The sequence below is a fragment of the Castor canadensis genome, chromosome 16 (assembly GCF_047511655.1).
Source record: "Castor canadensis chromosome 16, mCasCan1.hap1v2, whole genome shotgun sequence".
Taxonomy (NCBI): Eukaryota; Metazoa; Chordata; class Mammalia; order Rodentia; family Castoridae; genus Castor; species Castor canadensis.
Window position 1 is genome coordinate 74,731,492 of NC_133401.1, and position 23,647 is coordinate 74,755,138.

Sequence of the window (23,647 nt, forward strand, 5' to 3'; positions counted from 1 at the left end):
ACCATCTTGAAGCAAAAAAAAAAATCATAAACTCAACTATTATAACTCAGAGAATGAATAGTGACTCTTGCTTTCTTTTGATTACTGTTAATATGTGTTTTCCACCCTTTTGCTTTTAATCTTTCTGTGCCTTTATGTTTAAAGTAAGTGTCTAATAGATAACGTAGAGTTGAGGGTCTTGATTTTATCCACAGTGACAGTCTTTGTCTTTTAATTGGTGTATTTATATCATTCACATTTAAAGCAACTGTTGATATGCTTGTATTGATATCAACCATATTTGTAACTCTTTCATGCTCATTGTCCTTCATATTTGTTTCTTCCTGTCTTCTACTTCTTTTCTGCCTTCACTGCTTTGCTTGAGCATTTTATAATTCTATTTTCTCTCCCTCTTAGTATATCCATTATACTTAATTTAGTGTTTTCTCTAGCGCTCTCAATATTCAGATATAATTCATTGAAGTTTTACTTATATGTGGATGCTATACTATGGCTACATATTCCATCCATACAAAAATATATAATTGTGCGTATCGTATATAATATGTACTCTACTGGTTAATGAGTAGTATGATTACTTTAAAACTGAGTATTCTCAGTTCCTCCAGCTCATCCTTTATAACTACTGTTATTCACTGTACTGATCTATAAGCTATAGTCATCTGATGCATTATTGCTCTTATTATTTTGAACACACTGATGTATGTTAAATTAAGGATAAGCAGAGATTTTATTTTGCGTTTTTCATTCCTTCTTTAATGCTTATCTCTTCAATAGGTAGGTGTTAATATCATAGTATTTTTATGATGGAAAACTTCTTTTAATATTTTTTGTAAGATAGATTTGCTAGTGAAAACTTCCCTGAGTTTTTGTTTGTCTAGGAAAGTCTTTGTTTTTGTTTTTCTTCACTATGAAAGATGACTTTTCTGGATATAGACTTTTTATTTGGTGGCCTTCTTTCAGCACTTAAGTATTTGATTCCACTCCCATCTTGCTTGCATAGTTTCTAAAGCAAAGTCTGATGTAATTCTTATGCCTGCTCCTCAATTGCTAAGATAGTATTCCTCCTCTCTGACTTCTTTCAAACATTTCTCTTGGTGTTTAATTTTCTACAGTGTGAATATAATATGACTCAGTCTGTAATTTTTCATATTTCTCCCATATAGAGTCTGCTGAGCTCCCTCGATCTACATTTTGATATATGTCATTAATTTTGGAATTCTTTTTTCCATTTTACTCATTATTGCTTCATTATTACTTTCTATTTCTTTTGCTCCTTTCCATTTCTTTTAATGGGTGTTTTCATTATACATATGTGTAATAACTTTCCTAATTGTCCTACCAGTTCTTAAGTATTTTGCATCTTCTTTTAAATTATGCTTTGATGGTACTGGGATTTCAACTCAGGGCCTTGCACTTGCTAGGTAGGCACTCTACCACTTGAAACACACCCCCAATACTTTTAGCTATTTTTCTGTTAGAGTCTCATGTTTTTACCTGGGCCAGCCTCAGACAGGAACCTCCGACCTATACCTCCCATGTAGCTGGGATTATAAGAGTTGAGACTGGCTTATTTTTTGAGATGGGGGGAGGGTCTCACTAACTTTTTGCCAGGTCTGGCCTGGCCTTGAACCATGATCCTCCCAATCTCTACCTCCTAAATAAACTGGGATTACATGTGTGATCCATATGCCCAATCTTTCTGTGGCTTTAATAAAATACTTCTTTTCTCTTGGTTTTTCAAGTTGGGAAGTTTCTGTTGATATATCTTTAAACTTACCAATTGTTTTCTCTAATATGTCCAATGTACTAATGACCCTATCCATGCATACTTCATCCCATTATAGTGCTTTGATTCCTGGTATTTCCTTTTGATTCTGAAAATTTGCATCTTTTGGCTTGCTTTGCAAGCCAGTTTTTGCACATGTGTACTGTCTATTAGAGTCCTTTGCACACTAATCACAGTTATTTTAAGTTCCTATTCTGATAATTCCCGAATCTCCAATGAATGTATATGCATCTGAATCTGATTCTTGTCTGGTTTGTTAGATGCTATTATTTTGCTTTTTAGCATGCCTTTTAATATTGTTGAAAGTTAGAACTGATGCATCAGCTGAAAGGAACTCAGGAAAATGGGTCTTTAATGTGTAAAGATTTATATTTTTTGGTTTAGGAGTTAGTCTGGGTTTGCTGCTTTTTTTAATAGCTACAATTTCTTCCAGTACCCTTGTTTGTGTCTCTGTGCATGTCTTTGGGTCTCCCAAGACTCTTCTTCTTAAATAGAATCTGAGATTTGTAGTTCTTTTCATTATCACAAGAGCCCCATCAATGTGGTTGTAAAAAGTGCTGGAGGTGAGGATGTGAAAAGTGCTTCTCAGCTCCTCACCCATACAGGCAAACTAGAGAGGGCTAAGGTGACTCCATTCTGCAGTGTGTAGGCTCTGGTAGAAAAGAGCCTAATTCTAGTTTTTATACATTTCTTTTCTTTTTTTCTCATATGCTGCTCAGGACTTCTCTGACACTGTTAAAGAAGAGTTGTAATAGTGCATGATGTGTTCAGTTTCACCTTAGTGGAAGTACTCATTGTTCAGAACACCACAGCTAGGGGCTATCTCACTCCCTCACACGGACATTTTGGAATGCATAAAGTGTACTTTAGTTCTCTAATAATTGGGCAACACTGCCCCTGGAATTTAGAGGATGAGTGGCCCATGGGTAAGTACAATGCTAACTGAATGCTTTTTGAGAAAAATAACTCTACTATTTTTCCAATAGCTATTAGCTCAAGATAAAATTGTTTATCCCTATTTCATTAAGCATTTTTGTGAAGAATGATTGAGTTTTGTCAAATGTCTTTTCAGCATCTAAAGAATGATCACATTTTATGCTTAGGCCTGTATTAATTTGACAGATCATATTAATAAGTTTCTTTTTTTGCAGTACTGGGGTTTGAACTCAGGGCCTACACCTTCAGTCACTCCACCAGCCCTTTTTTGTGATGAGTTTTTTCAAGATAGGGTCTTGCAAACTATTTTTCCAGGCTGGCTTCAAACTGTGATCCTCCTGACCTCTGCCTCCTGAGAAGCTAGGATTATAGGCATGTGCCACCAGCACCCAACATATTAATAAATTTCTTAATATTAACTTCTCCTTGGATCTGTGGAATAGATCCCAGTTGTTCAGCTACCTGGGCCTTCCAAAAGTCTCAACTGCCATGTCAAAGCCAGCAAGGCAGAAAGTCTGCTAGTAAGATAGAGTCTCAGGTAATATAATATAACCATGGAAGGCATTCTTTGCTGTATTCTGTTAGCTAGAAGCAAGTCACAGGTCCCATCCATAAAATGGTGTTTTAAAATATGCTGTTAGATTATATTTGTTAATATATACTTAAAAAGCTTACTCCATATCCATAAGTGAGATTGGCCTATAATTATTTGTGTGTGTGTGTCTATGTCTATAGGTACATATGCTCAATCTTTTGTTAGAATTTACTTTATTACATAATATCAAAATTATTTTATTTTTAAGATTTGGAAGGATTTTCCTATGAGAACATCTATACATGTAGGTTTGGGGGGGGTAGTGGTAATGGTGGTGGTAGTCAAACAACTCTCTTTGTATCATCTTTGGAAATCATACTGTTTACATTTTTTTCTGTCTGTTCTGGAATCCCTTTTAGTAAAATATATTTTCCAGAGATATTATCTACTTTATCTATGCTTTCAAATTTATTGACAGATTTGTTCAAAATTATTTCTCACTTTGTAGTATTTACCTGTTATGATTTTTATTTTTAAATTTTTGTTCTTTTTTATTGATTAGGTCAAGTAGTTTATGTTCTACTTATAGAGTAATAATTTTTCAAAGATCAAAACAATATTTATATTCCTCAAGAAAGAGATACAGAAATATACATAAATATTTTCATTTGGGCAAAAGAAATACAGAAAGACTGAACCAGAAACTAATTGGATTTATCTCCTACAGGGACAAATGGTAATGAGGTAAAAAGCATGAGGGAATGGGGATGGAGTAGAGGAGCAACTGAAGAGCAGATTTCCTCCAAGTGCACATTCCCATTTAGCTTTAACTCTTAGAACCATGCTAACTTTTCACATACTGAACAAAATAATTAAAATCCATCAGGATGTGGATGGCATCCAAAATATAATATAAAAATAACAAATGAACTAAACATGTAACAAATTAAGAACAAATGAAGAGAATGGAGAAGACAAAAATTTAACCTAGTAACTTTAGAAACAGTATTTTGACTATACACTCCAAGGCTCAAGACCAACATAGTTGTTCACAAACATTATACTCTAGCTACTCAATTTGGCTCTCTCAGGGATATGGTAGTCAATTCTTAATTTATGTATATAATAGAATTTAAAAAGTTAATGAATATTACAGATAATGAAAGCAGATTTCTTACTTTCAGAGAAATAAATTATAAATAGAGTAAAGGAGGGAAGACTAGAATAAGTCCTGGGACATTTTAGATTAGTATGAGAAATATCAATCTGAACTCATGATATTTAATACATGCAGACAGAAAAAGAAACACAGATGTGTGTATATGTCCATAAGTAGTATGGCACATGTGTTCCTACCTGTGTACACCAAGAGGAGCTAAGCTCTCCAGTGGCAGTGAGCACACTAGGTCCTCAGGTTATGGCTTCTATGTGCCTTTCTCCACTAGCAGGAATCAGAGCTCCTTTAAGAACTAGTGGATTCCAGGAATACAGCAGAGAAAATACAAGACAAGCCTGAAAAATACTGTGGTTCCAAAAGTAAGGAAGTATTTTTAAAATGATGGTGACATGTTTGAAAAGACACTGGAGACAACTTGAAAAGCTCTTAGTGTTCAAAGCTGAGACAATCAGGATAAGAAAATTAATGACAGATTACAATATAACTTAAAGAATAAAAGAAATCATCCATTAGTCTATATTGATAGAAATGAATGATGAAATAGATAAATAGGAAAAAGGATAGGTCTTTCTTATAGTAATGCTATTAATACATATTCAAAGGAATGACAGAAATAGAAAGCACCATTAGCAGGAGACATATTTCTGATTACATTTTCCAAAATGTGTTCTGATTCATCATTTTAAATTTTTTCCTTAGATTCCAATTATCCAACTGCTGCATCTTCACAACATTTCTTCTATACCTATCCCCAGTCATCAATCCCTTTTAACTCTTTATTTCTATTTTTGCTTACCTTTTGTTTCTCTATTTTCTCTGTGTGTGTCTCTATCTCTGTCTGTCCTTCTCTCTAGCTCTCCCTCTCTATATTCCTACCTCTCCCTCTTTCTCTCTATCTCTATCTCTCCTTCTCTCCCTCCTTCCCTCCTTCTTCTCCTCTCTCTTGTATACTAGGCAAGCATTCTACTAGTGTACTATGAATCTAGACTTATTCTTTCTCTTACTAAATAGTTTAGTGTGGTTTTTCATATCTGTTCATTTGTTATTAGATGTTTTGATTTTTCTTCTGTTTCTTCCTTCATTCTGCCAGCTCTTTTTTTTTTTGAGGGGGGGAGCAGTCCTGGAGATTAGAACCAAAGCCTCACACATGCTTGGCCAGTGCTGTACCACTGAGCTATAATCCCAGCCCCTGCTAGATCATTTAAAATCTTCTGTAATTTCATCATTTATCCCTTGAGATTCTGCATCTATGTTTTGTTATATTCCTTCATAGGAGTGCTTGCCTTACTCATACTTTTAACTGTGTAAGGTGGCATCAGGTCACATTTTTCATCTCCATGGAGACACTTTTCTAGTGAGTGTCCTTTATATATTGGTAAGCTTTGTGGCTTTTCTCTGTGTTTCTCCTACAGCCTTTTTGTGATAATGCTCTGCTTGTTACTTTGTAAATTATTCCTCATTCAATGATTTTGATATTCTTTGGCAAGATATTTGTCATTGTGGGGTGTGGCAGATGGTCAGAGTAGCCTTGTACTGCCACAAAGACGGAGATACCTTATTTGTGTGACTGCATGGACCCAACCCCACTCCTCTAAATTCTACCAGCAATTGCAAACAAGAAATAGTGTTTGACTTTGAGTCCCTGTTTTTGTTGGCTCTTCCTTTAGTTTTTCCACCGATCAGCCTTCATACTATTTTGCAAGCATTTTCTCTTTACTCTCTGTCACATGTATTCTGGTCTCAAAAATTCTTTGAGATCAGAACCCCAGAACTCATACATGTAGGCAAGTGCTCTACATTTTGCAAACTACAAATACATCTTTCTCTTAGTTTCACTAGAAATAGAGTTTGTGGTGAGTGTTTTTAATCTCCTTTTTTTGAAAAAATGACTTTTAGCATATGTAGCCTCACTTATATTGAAACTATTTGACTCATTTCTGTTTGATTATAAAACTGATGCTAATAGTTTAACACATAGGCCTTCAATAATTTAATAGCTATGTATTACTTTGGGCAAATGAGTGAGCCTTTCTGAGCTGCAGTTTCTTTATCTACAAAATGAGGGTAAGTTGGGTTCCAGTGGCTCATGCCTATAAACTTATCTACTTGGGAGACTGAGATCCAGAGAATCTCAGTTTGAGCTCAACCCAGGCAAAAAGTTCTCTAGACCCCATCTCATCCAATAGCCAGGCATAGGGTCATGCCCGTCATCCCATGCTATTTAGGAGGCTGAGATTGGGAGGACTGAGGTTCTAAGTTAGCCCAGGTAAAAAAGTCTGTGAGACTTCCATCTTGACAGGATAGGTATGGTGGTGGTATGCCTGTCATCCCAGTGGTATAAAATAGAAAGACTTTAGTTCATGTTGGACTAGGCTACAAGCCAGACCCTATCTCCAAAATAACCAGAACAAAAAAAGATCAGAGGTGTGGTTCAAGTGGTAGAACATTTGCTTAGCAAGTGCAAAGCCTTTGCCAGGCATGGGTGGTTCATGCCTCTAATCCTAGCTACTCAGGAGGCAGGGACCAGGAGGATCACGGTTTGAAACCAGCCCTGGCAATAGTTCATGTAACTCTATCTTGAAAAACAACCCATCACAAAAAAGGGCTGGCAAAGTAGCTCAAGTCATTATAACACCTGCTTAGAAAGCATGAGACCATGAGTTCAAACCCCAGTGCCACCAAAAAAAAAAAAAAAAAAAAGCGAAGCCCTGAGTTCAAGTTCCATTACCTCAAGAAAATAAAATGGGAATAATAATAGTGATTTCTCCATAAGTGGTGGTGAGGACTGAGTGAGATACTATATGTGACATGTCACAGGATACTTGACACATGGAAAGGAAGTGATAAATTATATAATATGAAGCAAGATGATCAAAAATACATTTCTACTTGGGATTTGGTAGTACTGTACAAGAAGTCTGGGTCTTGGTAGGTTTGACTTAATTTCCTAAGATTTATAGTGTGGACTCACATTTATTTACACCTGTAGTAGAAAAATAAACCAAATAACTTATTTGTATATTTCCTGAGTATGATAAACTTGTCAGATGTCAAACAGACAGCTAGAAAAGGACCACCTGGATTTGAAGAAAAGCCTGTTTGGTAGACCAGATGTCCTAATTAGGGAAGTGGTACTTAACTAAGGGGGGACATACCCAGGGAGTTATCTATTTATTTATTGGTGGTACTGGGATTTGAACTCAGGAATTTGTGCTTGCTAGGCAAGTGCTCTCCTGCTTGAGTCACACCTCCAGCCCTTTTGCTCTGGTTATTTTGGAAACAGGGTCTCACTTTTTGCCTAGGTTGGTGTGGGCCATAGCACTCCTATTTTATGCTTCCCACTGTAGGTGAGGTGACCACACCCAGCTTTTTTCCATTGAGGTGGGTTCTCACAAGCTTACTTTGCCTGGGATGCCCTGGAACCAAAATCCTCCTGATCTCAGTCTCCGTGTAGCTTGGATAAGAGGCTCATGCCACTGAGCCCTGCTGTTGGTTGAGATGGAATCTCTTGAGCTTCTTGCCCAGGTTGCCCTTGAACTGCAATCCTCCTGATCTCAGCCTCCCAAGTAGCTAGGATATAGGCATGAGCCACTGATGCCCAGCACCCTGGGGAGTTCTTTATAGAAACCACATGCATTGCTATATTCACAATCTATAGAGTTGTAGTTAGTGGCTAATGTGGCAGGAGCGTATTGCAAAAGCTCCCCAAGTGATTTGAATGTACGTCAGAAGGCTTTTGGCCTCATTGCCTTCTGTTGGAAAAACTACAACAGTGACTTTTCTACATTATGCTATTGTGCTCTTTCCTTCTCAGTTCATCTCATACGCAGTAATTCAATAGTCTTCCTCAGATTCTGTTTTCTTAATCACATAGCATATTCTGCCTTGGGCTACATAGAGGTTAAGACTTAGAAAAAAGGCCTTTAACACAACATTCTGCATTTTTTGATCTTGTACCCATAACTTCATCTTGAAGCCTTAATTTTTTAACAGTTTTATGCATCTGTCTTTTCCCAGAGTGAGACTGTACAGTCCTCAAAAGTTAGGGCTGTTTCTTATACCTGTGAATCTCATAGGATCTCCAATCAGGAGTAAACTCTGAAAGGACGGTGCGAAAAATTAGTAGGCATCACGGAAGTAAGAATAAGAATAAAGGGAAAAGTAAAAGGCTTTCCTTGCACATATTTACATAAGGGTTTAATTGCTTGCTCCTTTTACTGTGGGTCACAAATAGATCTTCTGTTGACCTGGAAGTAAGGGCGAATGTTTTATTAATGTAAGCTGCCTAGGGTTCTTCTGTGCACATCTAATGCTGTCAGTCATTCCTATAGGTGCTTGATAATTGCTATATGGATTGGATTATAACAGAAGGAAATGATACAAAGTAAGAAGAAAGGTCTTTCCCTTAGCCATGAGGTCATCCTTACTGCCATGTGAGTGGGGAGCGTTGTGTGTTAAGATCCCATGGTAGACACTTTGCACAGTTTAACCAAAAAGACATCCAGTTCTTTAGCTACCTGTGAAAAACATGAGATGACCCTGGATCCTCTCTCAGATTCAGACCTTATATTTGTATAGATTTTATATTTGCTTTTATGACCCAGAATATGTTATTTGAATGGGCAAGTGTTTGTTCTCAGTTCCATAAACTCTTATTCTTGTTTATTATGACTTTTATAATTAATTGAATATTTCTGCTCAAAGTCACGTTCTCTAAATAAATTCAGTTTGGGGTTTAAAAAATTCAATTGAGATGAATAAATTCACAGGCAAGTTTGCTCTGTCCCCCAATCAATAGTTGATACTATCTATGATCATCTTTATGCATTCTGTGTCTTATTTGGGATCTTATATATGCGTTCTTCGAAAAAGAAATGGATTCTCTTTTTGATTCTCTTCTTTAAAACAAAGAAGGCTTATCTTTGAAGAATATTTTCATTTCCCTTATTCAGATTTGGAAAACTGAGAGGAGTAACTGGACACCAGCTATGCTTAGCCTTCTCTGGTTCAGAATCTTACCTGGTGTGTGAGGGAACCAAGCAGTACCTGGAGCTGTGGATGGGATAATTATGGAAGCCGTCACACGTTGGCACTGTCAGCATCCCCAGTTACAGCATTTATTGATACAAAGAACAAAAAGCAAGACTGGAAGAACTAAAGTGATCAGAAAAACTCTGGTGAATGGATCAGGGGAAGTCAGACATCACTTTCTTAAGGGCTGAGGGAGTAAGCTTTTTTATTCAGATGATGGATGTTTGCTTCTGTGATGGGTGTGTATTTAATTTTATAAGAAGTGGTCTGATCAAAAAAAGCCTTCTCATTATGTTAAAGACAACACCTGTTTTACTGGGCTAGCGCAGGAAGGTACAGATGGACCACTTGGTTAATTCAGTTAAGTGGTCATGTCAGTACTTAGTGGGATGTTTCAAAGGCAACTCGTTTGAGAGTGAAAACCAACTTGTCCACTTAAAGAGGAGGGGAGTGGAGAGTGGTAAGAAAAGACTTCTTTGTTAATTAAATCTGCCTAATATGGTTTAAAAGCATTAAAGATAATAAAATAACAATGCTGTTTCCACAGACTGACTTTCTTGCTAAACAAACACCAAACCATCATTCAATTTTCCAGATGCAGGGATGAGTTTTCAAAAGATGGATTCATGTTGCTCTGGAAAGCTCTCAAGCAAATAATGCCTCTTTATTGGAAGCAAATGAAGAATAAAGAGGATCCGTGGGGGAGTGGGAGCTATGTAATTGTATTAAAACATAAGCCCAGCAGTTCAGATAGGGATCCGATCCGTGGCAGGAATGCTTGCCCTAGTTTGGGAGGAGGTTAACTGCTATTAGAAACACCTGATAGGTTGCCTTGTTCTTGAGTGAGATGGTGATGGAGGGAGATTTGGAGTCCCCAAGTTGAGAATTCACCCAGGGCTGGGTTTGAACTAGTTTTTCTAGCTAGGAACTCAAACAAACAAACAAACAAACTGGTGGTAGTTTGTCTGGTAAGGAAGACAGGAAAGCATAGTTTGTAATAAATCAGATTCTAGAGTCTAGCATCCTTGGATTGGAGTGGGGACTCCACTTTATAATTGTGTGACTTTAAGAAACTTGTCTAGCCTCTCTGGTTTTGTTTGATCTCTTAAGGGGGATTGAAAACCAATATATACTTCATAAGGTTTTGAGACGATTGAAAACTCTCCTATGTACAAAGCATTTAGTGAACTGCTGAACATCAAGAGAGCTACTGTGATACTACAGTTGTCCATCTCTGTCCATGAGGGCTGTGTTCCAAGACCCCCCATGACCAAATCTGCAGATGTCCTTGTATAAAACAGCCCACCATTTGTGTGCAACCTACATACATCCTTCCATCTGCTTTAAATCTTCTCTACATGATTTACAGTACCTAATACTGTATAAGCACTATGTAAATAGTTGTTATACTAGATTGTTTAAGGAATAATGACAAGAAAAATGTCTGTACAGGTTGGGTACACATGCGAGTTTTTTACAAACATTTGTGGACCACAGTTGGCTAAATCCATGTGGACAGAACACTGTAGATGTAGATGGCTTACTGTATGTTGCTAAAATAGTGATTTTAATGCCAGTAATATTTAGCTCAGTATTTAAGCTTCAGAGCCCCTCTCATTTAAAATGACTAGCCTGACCAGTTTCCTCTTATAGGTTCACTAATTGTTTTTATTTTGACATTTTTCTTTTTGTTACATATTTCACATTTTTATGAGTGCACATTAATTGTAGTGTGGGGAGTTTCATTGTGAAATTTTCATAATGACTATAACGTACTTTGATCAAATTCATCCCCTGTATTACTCTTATCTCCCCTTTCCCACCTTTCCTTTTAAAAAGCTTTCTTGCAGTTTTAAAAAAATTCAGTTTCATTATGACCTTTGCATGCATACAATGTATTTTGATCATATTCTTCCCCCCTGCCCTTTCTTTGCCCCAGTGACCTTCCCCTGGTCTTCCCCCCAAAGTCTCCACTTACATTCATGGCCATTTTTAATTCATTAGATCTAGTTGATGCAAATGAAACAAAACAAGCAGTATTTGACTTTCTGAGTCTAGTTTCACAAGATGATCTTCAGTTCCATCCATTTTCCTGCAAATGGCATAATTTCATTTTTTTTGTGGCTCAATAATGCTCCATTGTATGTTTGTGTGTATGTGTATGTGTGTACATTTTCCTTGTCCCTTATTCTGTTGACGGGCGCCTTGCTGATTCCATGGCTTGGCTATTGTGAATAGTGCTGCCATAAACATGGGTGTGCAGGTGCCTGTATTGTCTGCTGACTTAACATTCTTTCAGTTAGATGCACAGGAGTGGTGTAGTGGAGTCATATGGCAGTTCTAGTTTTAGTTCCTGAGGAACCTCCATTTGATTTCCATAGTGGCTGCATCAAGTAGTAATACTAGCTTATGTTCCCACCAACAGTGTATAAGGGAACCTTTCCCACATCCTCGCCAACACTTGCTCTCTGTGTGCTTCATTATAGTCATTCTAACTGGGGTGACATGGGTTCTCAATGTCATTGTGATTTGTGTTTCCTTTATGGATAGGGATATTGAACATTTCTTCATTTATTTATTGGCCATTTGTAATTGTTTTGAGAATGGTCTGTTCAATTCATTTGCCCACTTATTTTTTTTTTTTGCTATTATTTATTTTTGACAGTGGTGGAGTTTGAACTCAGGGCTTTGCACTTACTAGGCAGATGCTCTACCACTTGAACCATGCTTCCAGTCCTTTTTTGCTCTGGTTATTTTGGAGATAGGGTCTCCATTTTTGCCTAGGCCAGATTGGACCATAGTCTTCCTAGTTTATGCGTTCTGCTGTTTTTGGAATGATAGGTACATGCCATCACACCTAGCTTTTTCCCATTGAGATGGGGTCTCACAAACTTTTCTGCCTGGTCTGGCCTGGAACCATAATCCTCCTGATCTCAGCCTTGTAAGTAAAATTACAGGTGTGAGTCACCAGTGAGAAACTAGCTTGGCGTTTGATTTTTTTTTTTTTGAGCTCTTTATATATTCTGGATATTAATCCCTTATCTGATGAAGATTTGACTAAGCTTTTTCTCTCATTCTGTAGTTTATCTCTTCATTCTGGTGTTTGCTTTGATGTGCAGAAACTTTTTAATTTGATGCAATCCCATTTGAATTCTTGCTCTTTTTTTCCCCGAGCTATTGGAGCTCTGTTCAGAAAGTGGTTCGCTATACTTATATCTTGAAGTGTTTTTCCTGTAGTAGTTTCAGAGTTTCTGGACTTAAGGTCCTTGGTTCAAGTGCATCATCGGTGCCTCAAACACAGATTTCAAGATGGTTTCAAAGACCAGAGAACAAATGGTGTATACTCAAAGAACAGTTCATGGTTCTTAACAGGCCCAGGTGACCACACACACACACACACACACACACACACACACATATATACACACATACATACACATACATGCACTCACACACATACATACACACACACACACACACACACACCCCAAGCAATCAAGAGCAAAAACATTAAAAATAGGACCTGGCCAAGCTTGAAATTTCCAGTCAGCAGAACAGAATATTCTGTATTTCCTCATGATTTGAACGATTTCTTTTTCATTAAGTTTTTTTATCCCTTTGAAAGACCAGTAGTTTCATGAGCAAAGCTAAAATCTTGGCCAACTGAGTGTGATGGTTTGGATCTGAAATATCCACTAAAGGCCACAGTCTTTGGTGCTACTGGGAAGTGGGGTCTGATGAAAGGAAGTGAGATCCTTGGGAGCATACCCTTGAAGGGAATATTATGCTCCTGGGTCCTCTTCAGCCCTCCTCTCCTCTACCCTCCTCTCCTTCCTCAGACAAGATTTTGGTACAGGAAGGTGTAGCATTAGATGTAGGGAATAGGGCCATTGCTTCTAGTTATAGCAAATGAAAAGAATGTTCATATAAGTCATTGTTCACTTTAGAGAAAATCATTTATATATTGAAATATTTTAGATTTAGAGAACAGTTGCAAAGTCAGTATGGCCTTCATGTAACATCCAACTATTCTAAAAGCTTATGTAACCAAGAGTTTAACTTGCTACAATACCATTAACCAAACTACAAAGGTTACTACGATTTCAGTAGTATTTTCAATAATGATTTCTTTCTCTACTGTTCTGGGCTCTAATCCAGGTTCCCACATTGAATTTTGGTAATTCCTCAGTCTTTCTGTGTCTTTTCCAACCGTAACACTTTTAAAGTGTCTTTGCCACTTATATTGTAGACTGCCCTGTAATTTGGGTTTGTCTGACATTTTCTCTTAATTTCGTTGAGCTCAGGCATTTTGGGAAGGCTAGAACACAGGCAGTGTTTCCTAGGGGTACAGGACTATGATATGGCATATGGGTGATATTAACCTTGATTACTTGTCTGACTGTCTGTATTCTATACTGCATGTTTATTTTCTCCCTTTGAAATTACTTACTAGTTTTGGGAGGATGTGCTCCTGTGCTACAAACACTTCAGAGTACAGATTTGTATTTGTATCCTAACAATGTCCACTCACAACTCTGTTTTCTCAAGTTTCTCAGGCCAGCTACATTCTTCCCTAACCCTTTCAGTGTGATATGGTGAGTCAATCAAAACTCAAACAAGTTTATTTACCACAGGCTTATATTCCATCTTTCCCACTTTGTCCTGGCTTGTTTATTTTTTCACATTTATGTAAATTATGGTAGTTTTGGGTTCAACTTTACAAGTAACCACCAAACTGTTTCCAAAATGACTTTCTCATTTTATATTCCCACCAGCAGTGTATGAGCGTTCCAGTTGCTCTACTTCCTTGCCTAAACTTGGTGTTCTCATTTTATTTGAAAAAACAATTCTAAAAGGGGTAATGATACTTCATGCCAGCATCTCGTGGTTTTAATGTGCATTTTCTTACTGATTAATGATTTGGGGCATGTTTTAACATGCTTATTTACAAACTGTATAGCTTCTTTGGTTAACTATGTCTTTTCATTCTCATAATGGTTTCTTTCAGGTAGTGAGTGTGTTTAATTTTAATAAAGTCCAACATTCTTTTTCTTTATGGAGCATGCTTTTGTTATTATAGTTAAATTCTTTTTGCCTAACCCAAGACACCATTATTCTACATCTTTTATCGAAATTTTACAGTTTTACATTTTAAATTTAGGTGTATGATCTACTTTGAGTTATGTTGCATAGGGTATAGGTCAAAGTACACTGCATACGACAATACAATTATTCAAGCATCAAGTGCTGAAAAGACTGTTCTTACACCATGTAATTGCTTTTCACCTTTGTCAAAAATCAGTTGCTTCATGTGTGTTGGTTTATTTCTGGGCTCTCTATTCCATTCCAGTTTGTCACTACTATACAGCCTTGACTAATAATTTAATGTTTGGAAAATGGGAAGTGTGACCCCCTCCAAATTTATTCTTCTTTTGCAAAAAACATTTTGGCTGTTCTAGTTCATGTGCCTTCTCATATAAATTTCAGAATAAGCTTCTTAATATGTATATAAATATGTACATTAAATAGTATGAAAGTATGTCTATGCTTGGATTTTGATTGGGATTGCACTGAATCTATAGATCTAATGGGAGAGAAAGGCATTTTTGAAAGATGTTTCCTACAGACAGACAATTCTGAAATAACAGCTTCTTTTGGCTTTTTAAAAGTTTTACAGTGCTTTAAAGATGTCACTCCATTATCATGATTTAAGATAAGATATATGCTGTAACTCTTACCTTTGTATTTTGTATGTAATGTCCAATTGTCTTCAAAATTTTTCTCTTTTGTTTACAGAAGTTTATTAAGTATTGGAAAGTATTGGAAAGGGTTTTTTTTAAAAACCTTTCACCTATTTTGATTCAAATACTTTTTCTGTCCCACTTTCTCCCTCCTTGTACAATTCCAGTTTTGTGTCTGTTAAAGTGATTCAGGTTGTCTCACAACTCTTAAATGTGTGGTGGTGGTAGTTCTCCTCCTGCTTCTGTCCCTCCTCCTCCCCCTCCCCCTTCTTCCCCTCCTCCTTCTCCCCCTCTTCTTCCTCCCCCTCCTTTTCTCCCTCATTCTTCTCCTCCTCCTCCCCCTCCCCCTCCTCCCCTGCTATTCCTCTCCCTCATGCATCTCCTCCCCCTCCCTCTTCTCCCCCTCCCCCATGCTCCTCCCCCTTCTCCTCCTCCCCCTTCTCCTCCTCCCCTCCCCCTCCTTCACTTTTTCCTCCACATTCTTCTCCTCCTCTTCCTCCTCCCCCTCCTCCCCCTTCTACCCTTCCTCCATCTCCTTCTCCTCATTTTCCTTTTCAGTCTCTTTCTTTCTTCTCTGTGTTCCAATCTGCATAATTCCTCAGCCCTGTCTCCAGTTCATCATTCCTTTCATCAGCTGTGTTGACTCTCCTTAGGAGTCTGTTGAAGGCATTCCTTGAGTTTCTCACATAGTTTCCTTCTTTTTTACTGAAACTCTCTGTCTAACCTTGCATGCTACACATCTTTCCCTTTAGGGCTCATACTAATGGTTATTTAAATTTTTCTGTCAGATATTTCTAATAGAGTGTCATTTCTGAACCTGGTTTAGATGACTGCCTTATTCTGAATACTTTTTGTGTATGCTTCACATCTTTTTATAGTACAATCGAGACTGGATTAAGTTGGTCTTATGTCTACAATGGGCATGGCTTTCCTTGGACTTTAAGTATGTGAGTTTGAGTTAAATCAATTAGGTATTGGGCTGGGTTTTGTGTTGTTGTTGCCAGAGGCTTCAAATTCTTTCTTTCTGGGGTTACAGAAAAAAAAAGAAATGTTTGCGCAATTCTTAGTTTTGGGACTTCCTTTTGTGCTGCATCTCAGAAGGCACCTTTAAAAGATTTTGTTCCTTTCTCATTTTTCTTCCAGCATTTTCTTGCTCTCAGGTGTCTTTCTGAAGCTTCCTAGTTTAGTGATGATTGAACATGGGAGATGTGAACTCTTTTATTTCTATTAATCCCGTTTTAAACATGAACATGTTGCAGGAACTTAGAGGTGTGGCCTCCAGGATTTCTCCCCAGGAGGGCATGTGTTCACATCTCCTCCCTCCTTGTAACCTTCTTAGATTTGGGGCTACACTTTGCTATTTCAGCTCACCAGTAGGTTTGAGAAAATTAATTTGACATTACTATGACTTTTGGTATAAGAAAGGGAGCAGCACTGCTGGCTCTCTAAATCTCAGGATAGAAGTTGCAAGTTCATCCATCACTTTTAAAGACAGAAGAGACCCTTTAAAAATAATTATTACACATAGAGGACTACATGTGTACACTGGGATGTATGGCCACTGCTCAGGTAACTCTAATAGTACAAAAGTGACCTTCACTGGGACTTGACAACAAGGCATCTTGTTTTTGATGGGTTGGGGGTTTGAACTCAGGGCTACCTGCTTGCAAAGTATGCTACAGCTTGAGTCTCTCCTCCAGTCTGCAATAATAAGGCATTTTGAAGAATTAAGTAGGAATAGGACTTGTATTTTAATTAATGTTAAGTCTAGGCCCTGGCACACAATTTGTGCTCAAATAAAGGCTTGCTAAATAAATGAGAATTAATATGAAATAATCAAAATAACATGAAATTCCATGATGAGCAGACAGACAGGGTCATTTCCTTCAAAACACTTGATTGTTTTTACTACATTTCCCCTTCCTTCCTCGTACACATATATACAAACACCTTGCCCAAGACCGTGCCTCAGATAGGTCCTTATTCCCTTCCCTTCCTTGGGGGTAAGCCTTTGTCTCTGTGCCAGTGAAAAAGCTTGCTCTTTCTTGCTTTTTTGCTCCCTTCCCTCCCTTCGCCTGCATGCTCTCTCTCTCTACTCCCCAGTTTCTCTCTCTTTCTCTCCCTCTCTTTCCAGTTTTCACTGCTGTAGTCTTACACAAGCAGCCTGGTTTCATCTAGAAGTGAAGTGACCCCTTTGTTTATCCCTTGAAACTCTCTTACAGGGAACCAAAGGGACCATCTTGCCATTCTAGGTGCCTAAGATGTGACTTTAGTGACATGGCCACTTACATGTGTTCTTACACAATGTATATGTGAGCCTGGAATAGTTCTGCTTGCGGTTATTGTTTTGGCACTCTGCAGAATCACAGACACATGGCATCTGAGGTGTGGAGGAAATCCGAAAGACTTCATTCTATCAAAACACACAGGAGGGATAATGGAGAGAAGGGTGAGAATCCCACTTTGCTGTAGACCAGTCAAGTTTTCTCACTACAAAGAGAATACGTTCTGTGCTGGGCAAGTGCCCTACCACTTGAACCATACCCTTGCCCTTTTTTGCTTAGTTATTTTTCAGATTAGTCTGGTGCTTTTTTGACCAAACCAGACTGAATCACCATTCTCCTTCCTCTATCTTCTGCATAGTTGGAATTACAGGTGCATACCACCACACCAAGTTTGTTGAGATGGGGTTTCACTAATGGTTTGCCCAGGCTGGCCTTGGACTGCTAACCTTCCAATCTCTGCCTCCTGAGTAGCAGCTGGGATAACAGATGTGAGCCATTGTGCCTGGCCTGAATTTATGTATTTTAAAAGACCGATCACAAATATTGTTCTCTATTAGTAACAAATTATTTGTGATGTACCACGTGAGTGATTGTGGCCAATAAAGTTGAAAAATTGTTAACTATTCACCTAAGATTTGAGACCCTTTTGCATTTTTTTTTTGAGGTATTAGGGTTTGAATTCAGGGCCTACACCTTCAGCCACTTCAAGTGATGGACTTTTTCAAGATAGGGTCTTGCAAACTATTTGTCCTGCCTGGCTTCAAATCGTGATCCTCCTGATCTCTGCCTCCTGAGTAGGTAGGATTACAGGTGTGAGCCACTGGTGCCTGGCTCCTTTTGTATTTGCTAAGTAGTTACTCATCCTCTGCTTGCATACCTCCAATAGCAGGGCGTATCAGTTCTTTCTGAGTGAACCCCAATTACTAAACTCACTCCAGATGGAGCTGAAGTTTATCCCCCTGTGATGTTGGTTTTATTGTATATTCTTAGGCCTGTCGGAAACATCTTTGAAGAGGTAGAGACATATAGCAGACCCTTTCCCTCTGGTCTTAGCCAAACCTCTGCTGGTACACTGGACTTGTTCTATTCCTGAATTTCACAGGGAATGTTGGTTGCTGATGCGGCTGATTAGCATTCTAGATGCAGCAATGAGGGAGAGCATTTTGGATTATGTCCAACCAAACATTAGAGCTAGTCCACTGGGAGAACTTAAAGGTGAGGAAAACACAGAGAAGATGCCCTTTGCCCCCTCTAAACACCACTGAACAGCAGCCTCACCCAAAGGAACAGTAGTTTCTAAGAAAAGAAATTCATCTCTATGGACATGCTTACTGATTCAGTGCATGAAGGTAAATAAAATCATTTTCTGGGCACAGCAAGAATTTGTAGATGGAATGGCTGCATATTTAAGAAACTGGATTTCAAAGAGACTACCCAGGATGGAATCAAACTTCTTCCCCTTACTGGTCATGTGATTTTGGATGAATCCTTTAATCTCTGGCGACACTAGCTTCTGTGAATGGAGAATGATTTGAGCAGCTCTGTTGTAGGGTTATTGTAAGAGTTCAATGTGATAAAACAGGAAAATGGTCACTAGCATGCATTATTCATATTAACATCTATGGTCAAATTTTAAAAGGCAGCAATGGTTTATTTCATGGGTAAGAAATCCAAATATTTTCAATAAAAATTTACCTAAACTGACAACCAAACTTATTGAAATGGCTCACACTCACTTCTGTCTTCTCTGGTTGAGTGTAAATTATGGCTTTAACTACCTCATCTGAATAGCTGTTTTCAGAACACGCTGAACACTCCGAAAGTACAACATTGAAACCGAAGGACTTGATAAACGCCTTCCTGATTCATATATGCAGAACTTCTCTTCTCCAATACCGCACATACAACTTTCAAAGTAGTTATTTTCTGACTTGTGGATTAGGAATTTTATGCAGACAAAGCCAACATTGTTGCTGGAGGGAAAATATGAAGCAGCCAAAGTGAGAAATATCACAGTGTGGGGATTAATAAAAAGAAAAGGGGAAAATCTTACTCTTTATGAAGAGCTTGAGATCAACATTTGTGAGACCTGCAATGTTTATTGTGATCTGAGAACCACTTCCTTGAAATATATGTTCTTTGAAAACTTCAGCTGATAGAGTAAAATGTCTTACTCATTTGACTGAGGTTGACTATTTTGCTATGCATTTATAAGCAGAAGTATTTTTTTATTGAGAATGTTTTTCATATCTTCTGCTCATTTTCTGTTGGGTTGTATGCTAGTCTTTTATATATATATTAGGTTATTTTTTTGTTATTTTCATTGTGCTGTTTATCATCCTTTCTCTTAATGGTTTATAAAATCTCCTTATATATCAAGAAAGTCATTCCTTTTATATGAAGAAATTTTAACATCACACAGTCCAAGTAATGATGTGTAAGTACCTAAAATAAGACTCAGGACAATATCAGTATGTTATTAAGGCCTGTGAAATATATACACTTATTTTATATGCTGTATTTTTGGGAGGATGTGGGAGTGGGGTTTGAAATCTGGGCTTTGGGCTTGCAAATCACGTATTCTACAGCTTAAGCCACACCTCCAGTCTATTTTTCTCTGGTTATTTTGGAGATGGGGGGGTGGATCTCTCAAACTATTTGCTAGGTCTGGCCTCTAACCATCATCCTCTCAATCTCAGCCCCCCAGGTAGGTAGGATTACAGGCATGAGCCACTACCCCGCAGCTTATCTGCTGTATTTTTAATATTGCTGTATAATATTCCCAAATTAGTACTTATCCCTAAATAAAAGAGATTACAGAAAAATCAAAACTTCAGTATTCACTAGTGCTGCTTTAAAAAAGCATCTTGTTTTTACAAAACTGTGTTAGAATAAATGCTTGATATGTGTGTACCACTTTTATTCTGAGACTGTCTGGTAACTTTATTTGTACATTTAAATTTTAAAACACATGTCAAAATTGTATAAAACTTTACTTGAGAATGTTGATATTTTTATTTCTTGTTTTTCCTTCTAGGTGTAGTATGGCACAGCAACAGAATTTTGCTTAAGGAAGCTCCCAGAATATAATTGTTTCCAGGTACTGTCTGAGTAATTTCTTGTATCTGTGTACATTCTTACTTCTTTTTCAGCAGTATTGCCTAGCACTCTCTCAAACTTCAGATATTCACTAATGCTTAGTAACTGCTAGAGGCCCATGTGTAAAAGCCTTTGTCCCCAGTTGGGAGGTGGTGAAAACTTTTTATTTAGGCACGTGTTAAATTGTACATAGTAAGGGGAAATGTGTATCGTGACAATTCCATGCAGGCACACAATGTACTTTGATCACATTCACTCTGTTACTGTTTCTTATCCCCTCCCCTCTCCCCCTTTTCTTTTCCCCTTCCAACTCTCTAGTAGGTGGTGAAAAGTTCAAATGGTGGTGCCCAGTGGGAGGTCTTGAGCATTGTTGGAGGCCCTCAAAGGAGATTATGGGATCTGTTAGACTGAAAAGACACAGAGAGATAGATGGGGAGATGGCTAGGTATCAGCACAGGCTTTATTCAGGAAAGAGAGCCTGTGAAGGTGGGTCTCTAGCAGAAGCCAGAGTCCACTGTTGCTTACAGATTGGGGGTTGATGGAGGGGGAGTTTTTCTGGTGGAAAAGTACCAGGAAGGTCCCTAGGTGGGAAAAGTCTCCTGTAGGTAGCTAAGGAATGCCATTGCTGGGCAACTTGGGAATATCAGCTGTGGTTAGCTCACTCATCTGCTCAACTGTTCTTGGTCCCCAGTGATAATGGCTAAAAGTGAATGTTTGTCCTTCTTTGGGGTTGGGTGGGGGTTTCCAGTAAACTACCTGAGAGGGGGAGGGGGTCTGGTCCAAACCTGGCTGCCCTTATGTTCACCCTAACAGGACCCTGTTCTCATCTTCTTTCTTTTTCCCTCCCAGGTATGAGGTAAGTGGTTTTGCTGGACCCCATACTCCAACCGTGATGTGTTGCCTTGCTTAAGCAACAGGGCCAACCAATCATGGACTGAAACCTCCAGAACTGTGAGTCAAAATGAACCTTTTCTTTTTATAAGTTGGTTATCTGAGGTATTTGTTATAGCAATGGAAAGCTAACATGGAAATACATTAAAAAGTAATTTTAACTCCATTAGTAGTTTTACTCAAAGAAGCAACATAATGGCAGTAGTAGAGTTGTCTACAGGATTTCTTTTGTGCAGTACGGGAAGATCATAAGACATAAACAGCTTTCTAATCTGTAAAGTAGGAACATGAACAACATTTCCCTTGAGGGATGTTTTCAGGGTGTAAATGAATATAAAACACTTGGAAGTTTGCCTAATATAACTTTTCAATAGAAGATAGCACTCATTATTGCCAAGCAGTATTAAATCCTCATTCAGGAAGCACTTGCATTCTGGTTTCCTTCAGCCACTGAGCCACAAAGTTTTTCTGGAGGAAACTCTCTTGCCTAAAGTAAGTGCTAAGACTTGAGAGAAGCCCAGGGAAGCTTCATGCTTATTTTAGGTTCAAATAAGGGTATCCTTTCTCTATTCACTATGAAACAAACAGTGCCCAACAATGCTCAAATCACTCCTAAAATCTGCTAAACTCTTTTCCTAGAAAACTATTTCCAGTGGAGAACACAAAGGTAAGCCATCCATTATTATGTGTGTACTGTGGATTTTCATTACAACTACTTTGATCCTGTGTTTAACCAGAGAACTGCTGGGTCGTGTTAGTGCCTTTGAATTGAGTACACAGGAGATGGGAGATGGTCATCCCATCTTCAACAGTGCTTCTGGAAGAGTCTCTCCGTTGTCCTTATTCATTATTGGATTATAGGAGTGTCATTTTTTCTATCCCTAGTCTTATCTCTTGACATGCTTCATCCTTTGCAATCAAATGCAATTCTTGAGCTTCATTTAGAAGCAATAATACTGGTGCTCCAGGGAATGGAAAAAGGAAAGGAGGGGAAAAAACAGAGAAAAGATCCAATTTACCAAAACACATCCTAAGAAATGAGAAGAAGATGAATCTGTCCCAGGGAACTCACTACACACATGCTCTGGTACCCGGCTCAGTGTGGGCTCTTGGAGGGAACAGGTGCCTTTCAAAGGTAGGCTCTTGGGGAATGGTTTTGTTGGAATGAAGAGTTCCTCTCTGAAACTGTAGTCACACAGAATCATGGGCATGTTGCAGAAATGTTTGGGATTTTGTCTGTATGACAGCCATTAGTACATTTGCAAGGATAAGAAATATTAGAAATACTACAAGCAGATTCATTCATCCTCCCTGGGTTGGAAGCTTTGCAGCAGTGAAGATGATGTACAACTCTACCTTTTGGTTTCTGGCACTGGTCTTGTAAAGGGAAGAGCCCTTGTCAGGAGCTCAGGATCAGCTTGAAGCCTCAGTTACCTTCCCTGTGAAACTCCAGACTTGAGGGTCCTCTAATGATAGCCTATAGCCTGAAATTCTACCTTGCAAGTGCAGAGCACAAGCTCATAGGGTTACAAGTCAGCAGGTCCTCCAGAAGTAAGGTTAGGCTGTTTTGATGTCAGGCATTTTTGTGTGGAATCCTGCATTTTTAACCACAAAATAATTAACCTTACACTCCCACCTGCTTCCTCCTCCCACCACCCAGATATTTCCCATGTGCATTTGAAATGTTTTAAAATCAGCTTAAGACAAGCTAACATGGAAGTATATACCATATAGGATGGTCTGAATAGATGTTGCATTTTTGGACTGTAGAGTTGCTTAGGCCCTCAGGAATTTTTAGGTCTAATTTTCTTTTTTTTAGGAAAAACAGCAAAATGATACCTACTCTAAGATCAGATACCGTCAGTACCCTGCTCCCCTCTTAACTCCTAGGCCCTCCCACGGCCAACCGCTAACATCTGAATCTCTGCCTGAGGGCTTTCCCTTGCCTTGGAAGGCCACTCTGTCCACACACATGGCAGGTGTGTTGACAAAAATTAATACTTAAGTACCCCAGTTTCCTTTCCATCAGCCTCTACCTTTGCTGTGAAGGAATGTGGAGGCATGGATCCTATCCTGGCTCCCAGAGTTATTAGCAGATTAAGTTCTACTGGGCACTGGAGATGGCTTGCTGGATAGCCCCTCTTCACTGACATCCTTCCCTAC

The 23,647-nt window shown here is 38.4% G+C and overlaps 1 long non-coding RNA gene across 2 annotated transcripts in view; it reads left to right on the forward strand.

Annotated features, from left to right (window-relative positions):
* LOC141417996 (uncharacterized) overlaps positions 1-22,248 on the forward strand; it is a 63,821-nt gene extending 41,573 nt beyond the window's left edge. For both annotated transcript variants that reach the window (XR_012442612.1, XR_012442613.1), the window contains exons 4-5: positions 20,532-20,594; positions 21,443-22,248. This is a non-coding gene — a long non-coding RNA (uncharacterized lncRNA). The remainder of the gene's footprint in view (positions 1-20,531; positions 20,595-21,442) is intronic.
* Positions 22,249-23,647: the final 1,399 nt, after the last annotated feature.